General features: G+C 39.6%; 1 pseudogene; it reads right to left on the reverse strand.

The window, feature by feature from the left end:
• The window catches only part of LOC138397236 (tigger transposable element-derived protein 1-like), a 31,458-nt pseudogene extending 20,664 nt beyond the window's left edge, over positions 1-10,794 (reverse strand).
• Between the last annotated feature and the right edge of the window lie 1,086 nt (positions 10,795-11,880).

Raw genomic sequence — 11,880 nt, forward strand, 5'->3', positions numbered from 1 at the left:
ATTTCCTGAAATGGGGAACCCCATTTTGATATCCACGAAGTCTGCTATGAATTTGACAGCATTCCCTGGAATAGAATGATTTTACATTTGGGAAATAAAATGAAGACAAATGAAAAGAACTATATAATTCTTTCACTGTGAATAGGCTAAGAGATGGCTTAGTAACAGTATTCAAGGGTATAAATGGTTAGTCTAAGAAAGATGATGACAAGCTTAACTTCATTCCACTCAGGACAAAAGAAAATGGACTTACACTGTACAAGGAAAAATGTATTGTGTATGAACAGATAATTACATGCACAGATACATATTGGACATGCACATATACACACATAAATACATGCAGAATCTTCATAAAGCCTTTTCGTATGTTAATTTCTTTCCCCAGTGCATCTTAAAGTTAATAACCTAGTTTGGGATTACGATAGAAATAACCTATACAGAAGTTCAGAAGTGAATTTATTAAACTCCAGGACAACCATATTATGCAGTCATAACAATGGACACTCAATGCATGCCTTGTGACAAATTACACAAATGGCTGCCATAGACAAGAAGATAATAACTTTGGCTATAGAATTAAAGTCTTTATCACTTTTTGAGAAAAAAACTTTTTTTTTTTTTTTTTAAGTCTGGTCAAGTGAAGCAGTGGGAGTGGAGAAGGAACAAAGGAATCTGTAACTGGTTGTGATCAATTAGTTGTAAACACCACTGTACTCGGACCAACCTGGAAGAAAACTTCCTTTGAATTTACATGATGTATATACATTGCTTCTATCATACCTACAAACCCAAGTTATTAAACTTTAAAAAATTATAGCAGGGCATTATGAAATATCTATATATCTTTGTGGAGGAGAATATCCTAATATAAAGGTCAAGTCTAGGCCGGGCGTGGTGGCTCACGCCTATAATCCTAGCACGCTGGGAGGCCGAGGCGGGTGGATCGCTCAAGGTCAGGAGTTCGGGACCAGCCTGAGCAAGAGCGAGACCCCGTCTCTACTAAAAATAGAAAGAAATTATCTGGCCAACTAAAATATATATAGAAAAAATTAGCCGGGCATGGTGGCACATGCCTGTAGTCCCAGCTACTAGGGAGGCTGAGGCAGGAGGATCGCTTGAGCCCAGGAGTTTGAGGTTGCTGTGAGGTAGGCTGACGCCACGGCACTCACTCTAGCCTGGGCAACAGAGTGAGACTCTGTCTCAAAAAAATAAATAAATAAATAAAGGTCAAGTCTAAAAGCAAATAAAAGTTTGAAAACATTTATGTGTCCCAAGGGAATATTTTTTTTTTTTTTATACATTATTCCATTGACAGACACTTAGGTTCTTTCCATATCTTGGCTATAGTGAGTAATGATACAATGAACATGGGAGTGCAGATATCTCTTGACATACTGATTTCCTTTCCTTTGGATATATAACCAGAAGTGTGTACTTTTGTTTCAACTTGTAGAACTCCTTTTAGCATTTTTTGGTTTTTTTTTGTTTGTTTGTTTTGTTTTTTTTTTTTTATTAGTTTTTTTTATCATTAATAACAATTTAATTTTACAGAATCAAAGAGTCTAACAGTATATCTTGTTAGATACAGTATGTCTTCATAATGTATACATTATTTCTTGTACAATGATATGAAATAATATGGGAAATATTCATGATAAATTATTAAGTGAACAATGCAAGTTAAAAACAACAGTTTCATATTCCCCCCCCCTTTCCCGAGTCAGCATCTTCAAGTGTAACCACTCCCCAAACGGTGTGCAATGCACTCATTGTGTAGGCATACCCCCATCCCCTCCCCCACCCCCCACCTCAGTCTGATGTCCAATTGGTGTCGTTCCCAGATTTGTATTTAGGTGATGATCAGGGAAACCAATTTTCTGGTGAGTACATGTGTTGCTTGTTTTTCCATTCTTGGGATACTTCACTTAATCTAATGGGTTCCAACTCTCTCCAGGAGAACCATAGGGATGTCGTATCTTCATCATTCCTTATAGCTGAGTAATATTCCATGGTATACATATACCACAGCTTACTAATCCAATCATGTATTGATGGGCATTTGGGTTGTTTCCACATCTTTGCTATTGTGAATTGTGCTGCTATAAACATTCGGGTACATGTGTCTTTGTTACAGAATGACCTTTTTTCCTTTGAGTATATGCCCAGTAATGGGATTGCTGGGTCAAATGGCAGGTCTACTTGAATCTGTTTAAGATACCTCCATAATGCTTTCCACAGGGGTTGCACTAGTTTGCAGTCCCACCAGCAGTGTATGAGTGTTCCTGTCTCTCCACACCCACGCCAACGTGTTGTTTTGGGTTTTTTTGATAAAGGCCATTCTCACTGGGGTTAAGTGATATCTCATTGTGGTTTTGATTTGCATTTCCCTGATGATTAGAGATGTTGAACACTTTTTCATATGTTTGTTAGCCATTTTTATATCTTCTTTTGAAAAATTTCTATTCATGTCATTTGCCCACTTTTTGATAGGGTTGCTTGATTTTTTCTTGCTGATTTTCCTGAGTTCTAAATAGATTCTTGTTATCAGTCCAAGGGAATATTTTGTTTTGATGTTTTTAATTTCAATCCGTTTTTTAGTAATCATGTCATTTCCTAAAACTATTTAGGACTTGGTACTCTTTCTTAAATCTTCTTAAATGTATAATTCTTCCTCAACCTCCTTGGAAGGCTCCTCCTTCCCTCCATTCCCTTTAGGTATTTACCATTGAAAGATAATTAGGTTTCCCCCGTGTGGATGGAGGTTAAGGCCAGTGGAGGGGGAGGACATTCAAAAAGATGGAAGAGCCAGAGCAAAAATACAGAAATATGGAACAATGTTAAATATTTAGGGAAATGCAGGTAACTGGGTGTGGCTGAAACACTGAGGCTTGTTTGGAGGACAGGTGGTGAAGATGGGGACGTGACGCTGAATGATAGATAGAGCTGCAGGTATTCAGGCTACGAAGGCTTCATTTGTCACTACTCTGAGGTTTGGAGCTTCTTCTCTAGGCAATGGGTAGCTAACGATGGATTTTAACCAGAGCAATTGGGTCATCAGATTAGGATTTAGAAAAATCACTCTGCTAATAGTGTGGAGGATTCACTGGAGGATAAACATGACCATAGGTAGAAAAGATTATTTGGAGACTGACTTAAAGATGTAATGAAAGGAATGGAAAAGGAGATAGTCCAAAAGGAATTGTGAGGAAAGAATCCATAGGATTTAGTATTAATTGAATGAGAAGTTAAGTGAGAGGGTAGACTCTAGGATGACTCTAAAGATTCTGAATTAAGAGACCAGGTATTTCATGGTACCATGCATTGAGACATGGTACCCAAAGTAGGAAAATTTGTAGAGACATAAAGTAAATTAGTGGTTCTGTAGGGCTGGGTTAAGGGACACAGGGAATGGGGAGATGGGGAGTGAATAACTAAAGGATATAGAGTTTCTTCTTGTGGTGATAAAAATATTCTAAAATTGACTATGGTGATAGTAGCACATATTTGTGATTATATCCAAAACCATTACATTGTATTCTTTAAGTGGGAAAATTTCATGGCATATGAATTATATCTTAATAGAACTGCTATGTCAATGGAAAAGAAGACAAACTCTGTAAATAATTTAAGGAGGTTTATTCTGAGCCAAATAATAAGGACCATGGCCCAGAGCCACGCCCAAGAATCCTCTAGCAAGTGGACTCACTGTGGTTGGGTTACAGATTGGTTTTATACATGTTAGGGAGACAGGGATTTCAGGCTAAGTCATAAATCAATACATGAAAGGCATATATTAGTTTGGCCCAAAAAGGTAGAACATCTCAAAGCGGGGGCTTACAGGTCATAGGTGGGTTTAGGGATTAAGGCAGGACATCTGGAAGTGAGGGTTTACAAGTCATAGGTGGATTTAGGGATTCTTTAGTTGACAATTGGCTGAAAGAGTTAGGCTTTGTCCCAAAGACCAGGAATCGGCAGAAAGGAATGCTTGGGTTAAGATAAGGATCTTCTATCTTTTATGTAATGCTATACCAGAATCAGGTTGGGAATAAACCACATCATAAAAACCTGTTTACTGAGATTTTATCATTTGTAGGCATGATTCACCAAGTCCCTTTAGAAAGGAATTTTTTGGGCAAAGAAAAAGATCAGAGTTCAGTCCTCAGTTACCAACAACTAAAAAAGAGCAAAACCAAGATTTCCCTGAAGAAGAAAAACTATGCCTGTGGACATATGTGCTTCCTCTCCTGCAAGAGAGTTGGCAACCTGCTGACATGCCCTCTAGATGTGGGACTTGCCAGCCCCCACACAGGCTGATTTCTTGAAATAAATCAATAGGTAGATAGCGTGTAAAGGAAAAATACAAATCTCAGGAACTCCCAAAATTCATTATGCCAAAAGGGAGAACTGAGTCACACAAGCACTGCCATTCTCTCCCCAGTGAGGCACAGGAGTCCTGTTTTAAGAAATGAAGCAGCTTAGAAAATGATTAAACAGAGTTGTTTTGGTGGACAGGGTAAGAGAGGGAGAAAGAAAACCTTTGGGGCAAGGTGGTCCTGTTATGCAGCCTCATGATAACAGCCCTCAGGGAAATGTTCTTATTCAGACGTTTAAGGGTGTCAGATTCCCAGCAAACCTGTCCCAGATCAAATAGGCAGGGACTTGGTTGCATTTAACAACCTGAGAGATTCTCTGCAGATGCAAATCTCTCCCCCAGACTCCCCACCTGGACAGCCTTACGGTATTTTTCCTGTTTGCCCACAGCCATCTCAAAATATGTCAAGGAAATGTATGTTGAGTAAAATATTTCTTATTTCCTTCAGCCCTAGAAAACCTTTCAAAATATACAGGCCCTATAAAATGAGGGCATGTAAATTATAATCTTAGGACCATAGCCTAAAATAAACTCTTAAATGTCAATTACAAATTTATCTTCACATATGCAAACCAAGCAAGAAATACCCACCCTGGGAAGATCAGGACTTGACTATTTCCATTACCCCCTTTTTTGAATGTTCATCTTATCCTATGTAGATTTACTGAGCACCCAATAGAACGTCACAAGAATACCCCCTCCCCATTTTTCTGTGTATTCTTTTTGCTTTAAATGCAAAATTCTCTAACCCTCCTGTGAGAGCCAAGTGCACAACAGATACTCTGTAGGCTGTACTTTTCCAGGGCGAATCCTTAAAATCTTGGTTTTAATAAACATCAGTTGTGTGGGACTCCCGTTTTCTGTCACTTATTATTTAACAGTAGAGAATTTCTCTATCTCTTACTGATTGTGATTTCTCTCTCTCTCTTACTGGTAGAATCCTGACAAATACAGATTTTACAATTGATTGGGAGGAGGAATGCTGCTGTAATAAATACCTAACACTGTGGCAGAGGCTTTGGAATTGATATATGGGTAAAGGCTGAAGAAATTTTGAGGTGCTTGATAGAAAATCCTAGACTGTCTAGCAGAGATAGCTAGTGGAAAGATGGATGCTAACGGTGCTTCTGGTGAGGTTTCAGAAGAAAACCAGGAACATGTTATTGGAAACAGGAGGAAAGGTAAGCCTTCTTAAAAGAGGCAGCAATGGGCTACACTGTGTTCTACTTTGGAAAAGCAGAACTTGTAAGAGATGAACTTGAAAATTTAGCTGAAGACATTTCCAAGCAAACTGTTGAGGGTGCTGCCTGGTTTCTTCTTGTTACTTATACCAAAATGCAAAGGAAAAGAGATAAATTGAGGAAGCCAAAAGTTAAGCAAAGATGAACCAGAACTTGATGACTTTGGAGGTTCTTAGCCTGTCTATATTGCAAAAGATGCTAAAATTAGGAAATCCACTATCAATAAAGCCTATTCTAAATGTATCTGGACAACCTTTTGCTAAAGAAATCAGGTGTGTGATTCCTGGATCCAATCAACCATCTTAGCAGAATCCAAGAATAGAGGTTAGGGTATCCAGGAAGGTCTATAGAGAACCCTCTTGTCTGATGGTGTAAACTCCCTTGATATGCACTAGAGGCTCACAAGATATCTGAGAATATTATACCGGCAAAAACTTGATGAGCTTGGACTGAAAGGAACCAAGACTGGACAAAAGAAGGCTGTCAGACTCCTAAAATTCTACAGGCAGGAAATGGGTTTATAGAGCCATTCAGCTACAAATGTGTGCTATTCAAGAAAAAAGAAGAACTCAGAGGGCAAAACTGCTGTTGGCCCAGAGGAGGGCAATGGAGCCACTGCCAAGGGCACAAGGGTGGCAGAGCCACAGCACAGAGTGCAGAGCTACGAGCCACAGATTATTCTCAGGCATTGAAATCTAATGAAACTGGCCCTGCCATATTTCAAACTTGCTTCGTGCTTATGACCCCTTAATTTCTTCCAATTTTTCTCTTTTGTAATAGAAATACCTATATTATATCCATCCCACCATTGTATTTTGAAAGCAACTACTTGTTTTCTAGGTTCATAGGTGTACATATGGAGAGGAATTTTGCCCCAGCATAGATCATACCTGTTAGGTCCCCAGCCAAGAGAGACACATGAAGCCTCATGTGCAGCAAAATGCTGTTTTTTCTGAGCATATCATCTGCATCTGGATGCAGATGGGTGAAGGTGAAAAGCGTCCACCCTGAGGGAGGGGAAAGCCTTGGTTTTTATAGAGGGTTTCTCAGGGGCAAGTTGAAGAACAGGAATTGATAGTAGAAAAATGTGTGCTCTCTTTGATTCTAACTGATGCTATTCGCTTCTGTGACTATGCTTGCTTTTAGTTGTTTAATAAATATAGTTAATCAGAATGAAAAACAGAGATAAGAACAAAGGTAACTCCATGATAGGCTAGGCTTCCTGGATGTGAGAAGCCTAGTTCTGCTTCTGTATATATGGCTTGCTGGCTTGGTGCTTAGCGTAAGTGGAGCCATGGCAGGCTTCACTAAAGTAAAGGAAAACAAAGCCCCTGGGAGGTAACTGCAAGTTGCTTTCTGATAAAGGGCTGGAGAATCCAGGAGCCCTCCAACCAACTAAGTAGATAAGAAGAGCAAGACATGATCAGCGCATGAACGGCTTGTGCAGGGCGTGTGTTCCCAGTATCGCTTATAACCAAAAACTAGAAGGTATGCAACAACAGCCCCCCTCCCCCGTCGGAGACCCTTCTCTTCCCCTGGATGATGTTAACTACAACTGGCGCCAGTGCAAAAAGCCCGAAACTTAGAGTCAACAAACCTGAAGGCAACGCAATCAGCCACTTCTAAACAAAAGGAACAAATAAACTGAAGGGGGATGAAGTGCAGACTAGTGTGTCGTGTGAAAACTAGCATACAGAAAAGTATAAAAGCCTAATCTTTACCCCAGGGCGGGGTCCTAGTTCCTGGAGAGGCCACTGCGTTGGTGCTCTGGAATTTGGACCCTGGCCTGGGGCTAGTTAATAAACTCCTTTGCCTTTTTGCAGCCTCAGTGACTCTGCCTCTCTGTTCCTGGAGCCAAGGGGAACCGGATCTAACAAAGTGAGTACCTGGGCCAGAACAGCTGCTGCAATAAAAAATTTTTTTAAACAACCAATTTCTGAGATCCCTTGGTCAGTCTCATCCTGTAGAGATAAGGGAGGTGGGGTAGTTCCATCCTTATCAGAGGGGATAGGAATGCTGGCTGCAGCTGCCTGTTAGATTTACAATGTCTGGGGACTCTCCAGACTCCTGCAGCTATTGTTTTACAAACCTTAGTTTTCTATTACCCTTGTTCCACCCTATACCTTGTTTTCAAGTTCCCACCTGGAACAAACCTAACAATACTCAAAGTATCATCTAAGCCTCATCTAAATGATGAGATTTTGGACTAATAGTTGATGCTGAATGGGTTGAGACTTTTGGGAATGTTGGGATGGGGTGAAAGTATCTTGCATGTGAGACAAACATGAATTTTTTGGAGCTAGAAGATGAATTGTGATGGTTCGAATACTGGCCTCCCAAAAGATACACCTACTCAGAACGTGTAAATGTGACTTTATTTGAAAAAAGTGTTTTTGCATCTTGAGCCAAGATCGTCCTGGATTAGAGTGGTCCCTAAATCCGATCACAAGTTCTTAGAAGAGAAGGGGAAATGGGCACAGAGATACAAGGAAAAAGACCATGTGAAGGTAGAGGCAGAGATTTGAGTCATGCTGTCACAAGCCGCGGAATGCCAGGAGCCACCAAAACTGTAGGAGGTGAGGGAAGATTCTCTTCCACTTCCTTCAGAAGGAGTGTGGCTCTGCAATACAGGCACATGTTAGAGACATTACAGGTTCAGTTCCAGACCAGCCCAATAATGTGAAGATCACAATGAAGCAATTCGCATGAATATTTTTGTTTCTGGTGCATATAAACATTATGTTTACACAATACTGTAGTACAGTGCAAACATAACTATTAAGTGTGAATTAGCATTCCATCTAAAAAAATGTACATAGCTAAGTTAAAAACAACTTCATTGCCAAAAAAATGCTAATAATTATCTGAGCCTTCAATGAGTTGTAATTCTTTTTTTTTTTTTTTTTTACTGGTGGAGGGTCTTGCCTCAACATTGATGGCTACTGACTGATCAGGATAGTGAATGCTGAAAGTTGGGGTGGCTCTGGCAATTTCTTCAAATAAGACAACGATGAAGTTTGCTGCATAGATTGACCCTTCCCTTCACAAAAGATTTCTCTGTAGCACAAATGATGTTTGATAGCATTTGACCTACAGAACTTCTTCCAAAATTGAAGTCAATCCTTTTAATCACTGCCACTGCTTTATCAAGTACTTAATTGATAATATTCTAAATCCTTCATTGTCATTTCAACAATGTTTACAGCGTCTTCACCAGGAGTAGATTCCATCTCAAGAAACCACTTTCTTTGCTCCTCCATAAGAAACAACTTCTCATTCATTAAAGTGTTATCATGAGATTGCAGCAATTCAGCCACAGCTTCAGGCTCCACTTCTAATTCCAGTTCTCTTGCTATTTCCACCGCATCTGCAGTTAATCTCTCCACTGACGTCTTGAAACTCTCAAAGTCATCCATGAGGGTTGGAATCAAATTCTTCCAAATTCCTGTTACTCTTGATATTGAAGAAGCTCAGGAAATTTCACCCCAAAATGTGACTCCTTGGTATAAAGAGTGTTTTGAATAATTACAGGCCCTTCAAGATCAAAAAGCATTGGAAGGGTCTTTCCCTCTATCTGCATAAACTGGACTCACAGGTCAAAAGATCAAAAAGAACAATGGACTTCCATTCCTCTCCCTTTATTCAATATATTGCAGGAAAAAAGATCAAGAAGGCAACCAAACCTGGACCAAATAATTTAAAACATAATACCTTTCTCTCAGGTTAATTTACAAGTCAATCTGTTTCTCCCATCCATTCATCCTCCCTAGTAACCATACTGCTCATTTCCCCCTTCCCTCTAAAAGTTGTGTATAAATATCTGAACTTCATTGGGATATTGGGTGATCATTCTGTGATTCTCCCCATGCACATGGTAAATAAATCTTTCTCTTATTAATCTGCCTTAATTGTAAGTTGATCTTTTAGTGAAATTTCAGGGGGAAATGCAAGTTTCCCCTCACCCCTACAATATTTTTGATCTCCTCCCATGAATCATAAAGGTTCTAAACAGCACCCAGAATGATGAATAATTTCCAGAAGGTTTTCAATTTACTTTGCCCAGATCCATCTGAGGAATCAGTATCCACAGCAGCTATAGCCTCATGGAATGTATTTTCTTGAATAATACTTGAAAGTCAAAAGTACTCCTTGGTCCACGGGTTGCAGAATGGATGTTGTGTTAGCAGACATTAAAACACATACACACACACACACACACACACACACATTAATCTCCTTGGATATCTCCATCAGAGCTCTTGGGTGGCTAGGTACATTGTTAGTGAGCAGTAATATTTTGAAAGAAATCTATTTTTCTGAGCAGCATATCTTAACGGTGAGCTTGAAACAGTGAACGATGCTGTAAATAGGTGTGCTGCCATCTAGACTTTGTTGTTCCATTTATAGAACACAGGCAGAGTAGATTTAGCATAATTCTTCAGGACCCTAGTATGTTCAGAATGGTAAGTAAGCACTGGCTTTAAGTCAGCAGCTGCATTAGCCCCTAACAAGAGAGTCAGCCTATCCTTTGAAGCTTTGAAGCCAGGCATTGATTTTTCCTCTTTAGCTATGAAAGTTCTAGATAGACGGCATTTTCTTTCAATATAAGACTGTTTCGTCTACATTGAAAATCTGCTGTTTAGTGTAGCTATCTTCATCAGTGATCTTATCTAGATCTTCTGGATAACTTGCTGCAGCTTCTCCATCAGCACTTGCTGCTTCACCTTGCATTTTTATGTTATGGAAAAGGCTTCTTTCTTTAAATCTCATGAACCAACCTCTGCTAGCTTCCAACTTTTCTCCTGCAGCTTCCTTACCTCTCTCAGCTTTCACAGAATTGAAGAGAGATAGGGCCTTGTTCTGGATTAGACTTTGACTAAAAACAATGTTGTAGCTGGTTTGATCTTCTATCCAGACCACTTGAACTTTCTCCATATCAGCAATAAGGCTGTTTCACTTTCTTGTCATTTGTGTGTTCGCTGGAGGGGCACTTTTTATTACCTTCAAGAATGTTTCCTTTGCATTCACAACTTGGCTAATTGTTTGGCACAAGAGGCATAGCTTTAAGTCTATCTCAGGGTCCAACATGGCTTCCTCACTAAGCTTAATTATTTCTGGCTTTTGATTTAAAGTGAGAGGCTTGTGACTCTTCCTTTAACTTGAACATTTAGAGGCCATTGTAGAGTTATTAACAGGCTTAATTTCAGTATTATGTCTCAAGAAATATGGAGGCCTGAGGAGAGGGAGAGAAATGGGAGATCGGCTGGTCGGTGGAGCAGTCAGAACACACACATTTATCTATTAAGTTCAGTCTTCTATGTACACTGTTTGTGGTGACCCAAACAGTTACGATCGTCACATGAAGATCACTGATCACAGATCACCATAACAGATAAAACAATAATGAAAAAGTTTGAAATATTGTCAGAATTACCAAAATATGACACAGAGACCCAAAGTGCACACATAGTGTTGAAAAAATGGCACTGATAAACTCACTGAATGCCGAGTTGCCATTAACCTTCAATTTGTAAAAAATACAATATCTGCAAAGTGCAATAAAGAGAAGCACAATAAAACAAAGTGTGCTCGTATCTTGATTTCAGAGCCCTGGACTCCAGAACTGTGACAGAATAAATTTCTGTTAAGCCACCAAGTTTGTGGTAATTTGTTATGGCAGCCCTGGGAAACTAATGTCCTTGGCAAGAATGAATTCTATTGCCAGGTGACATTCTTTACCCAGCCCATCACTCCCCTCTAATAACCTACACCTAGATGCTAGATCCAAAGCTTTGCCACAGACTCACCTCTGCATTGTGGAAATTTTATTCTCAAGTGTCCCATGGTGCTTTCCAGCAACCAGCCTTAGTTGGACCATCTGATAGAACAGATGTGATTTTGTATATTACAACATCAGTAGGAAGATGCAGTGGTCAGGGTACCAGCCAATTTCCTCCCCAGAGAATCCTCCACTCCTATGTAAATTTGTGGATGCAAAACAGACCTGTCTGGAAGAGCGCACCCAGTTCCAGGTGCCAGAGCACGAAACCCAAATAAATGGATGCAACACTCCAACCCCTACAATACCTGAATTCCAAAACATAAGAGGGCATTTAATTCTAACTGTACTTTACCTTTGACATATTATGATCATGATTATTATAGACTAGTTGCTTACCCTGTAAACTTAAGACATAGCTCCTGTCTTCTGGGAATTAATAATCTAGGTGGCATAATACTTATTATCATAATAATCATTTGTAA

This window comes from Eulemur rufifrons, chromosome 16 (genome assembly GCF_041146395.1).
Source record: "Eulemur rufifrons isolate Redbay chromosome 16, OSU_ERuf_1, whole genome shotgun sequence".
Classification (NCBI taxonomy): domain Eukaryota; kingdom Metazoa; phylum Chordata; class Mammalia; order Primates; family Lemuridae; genus Eulemur; species Eulemur rufifrons.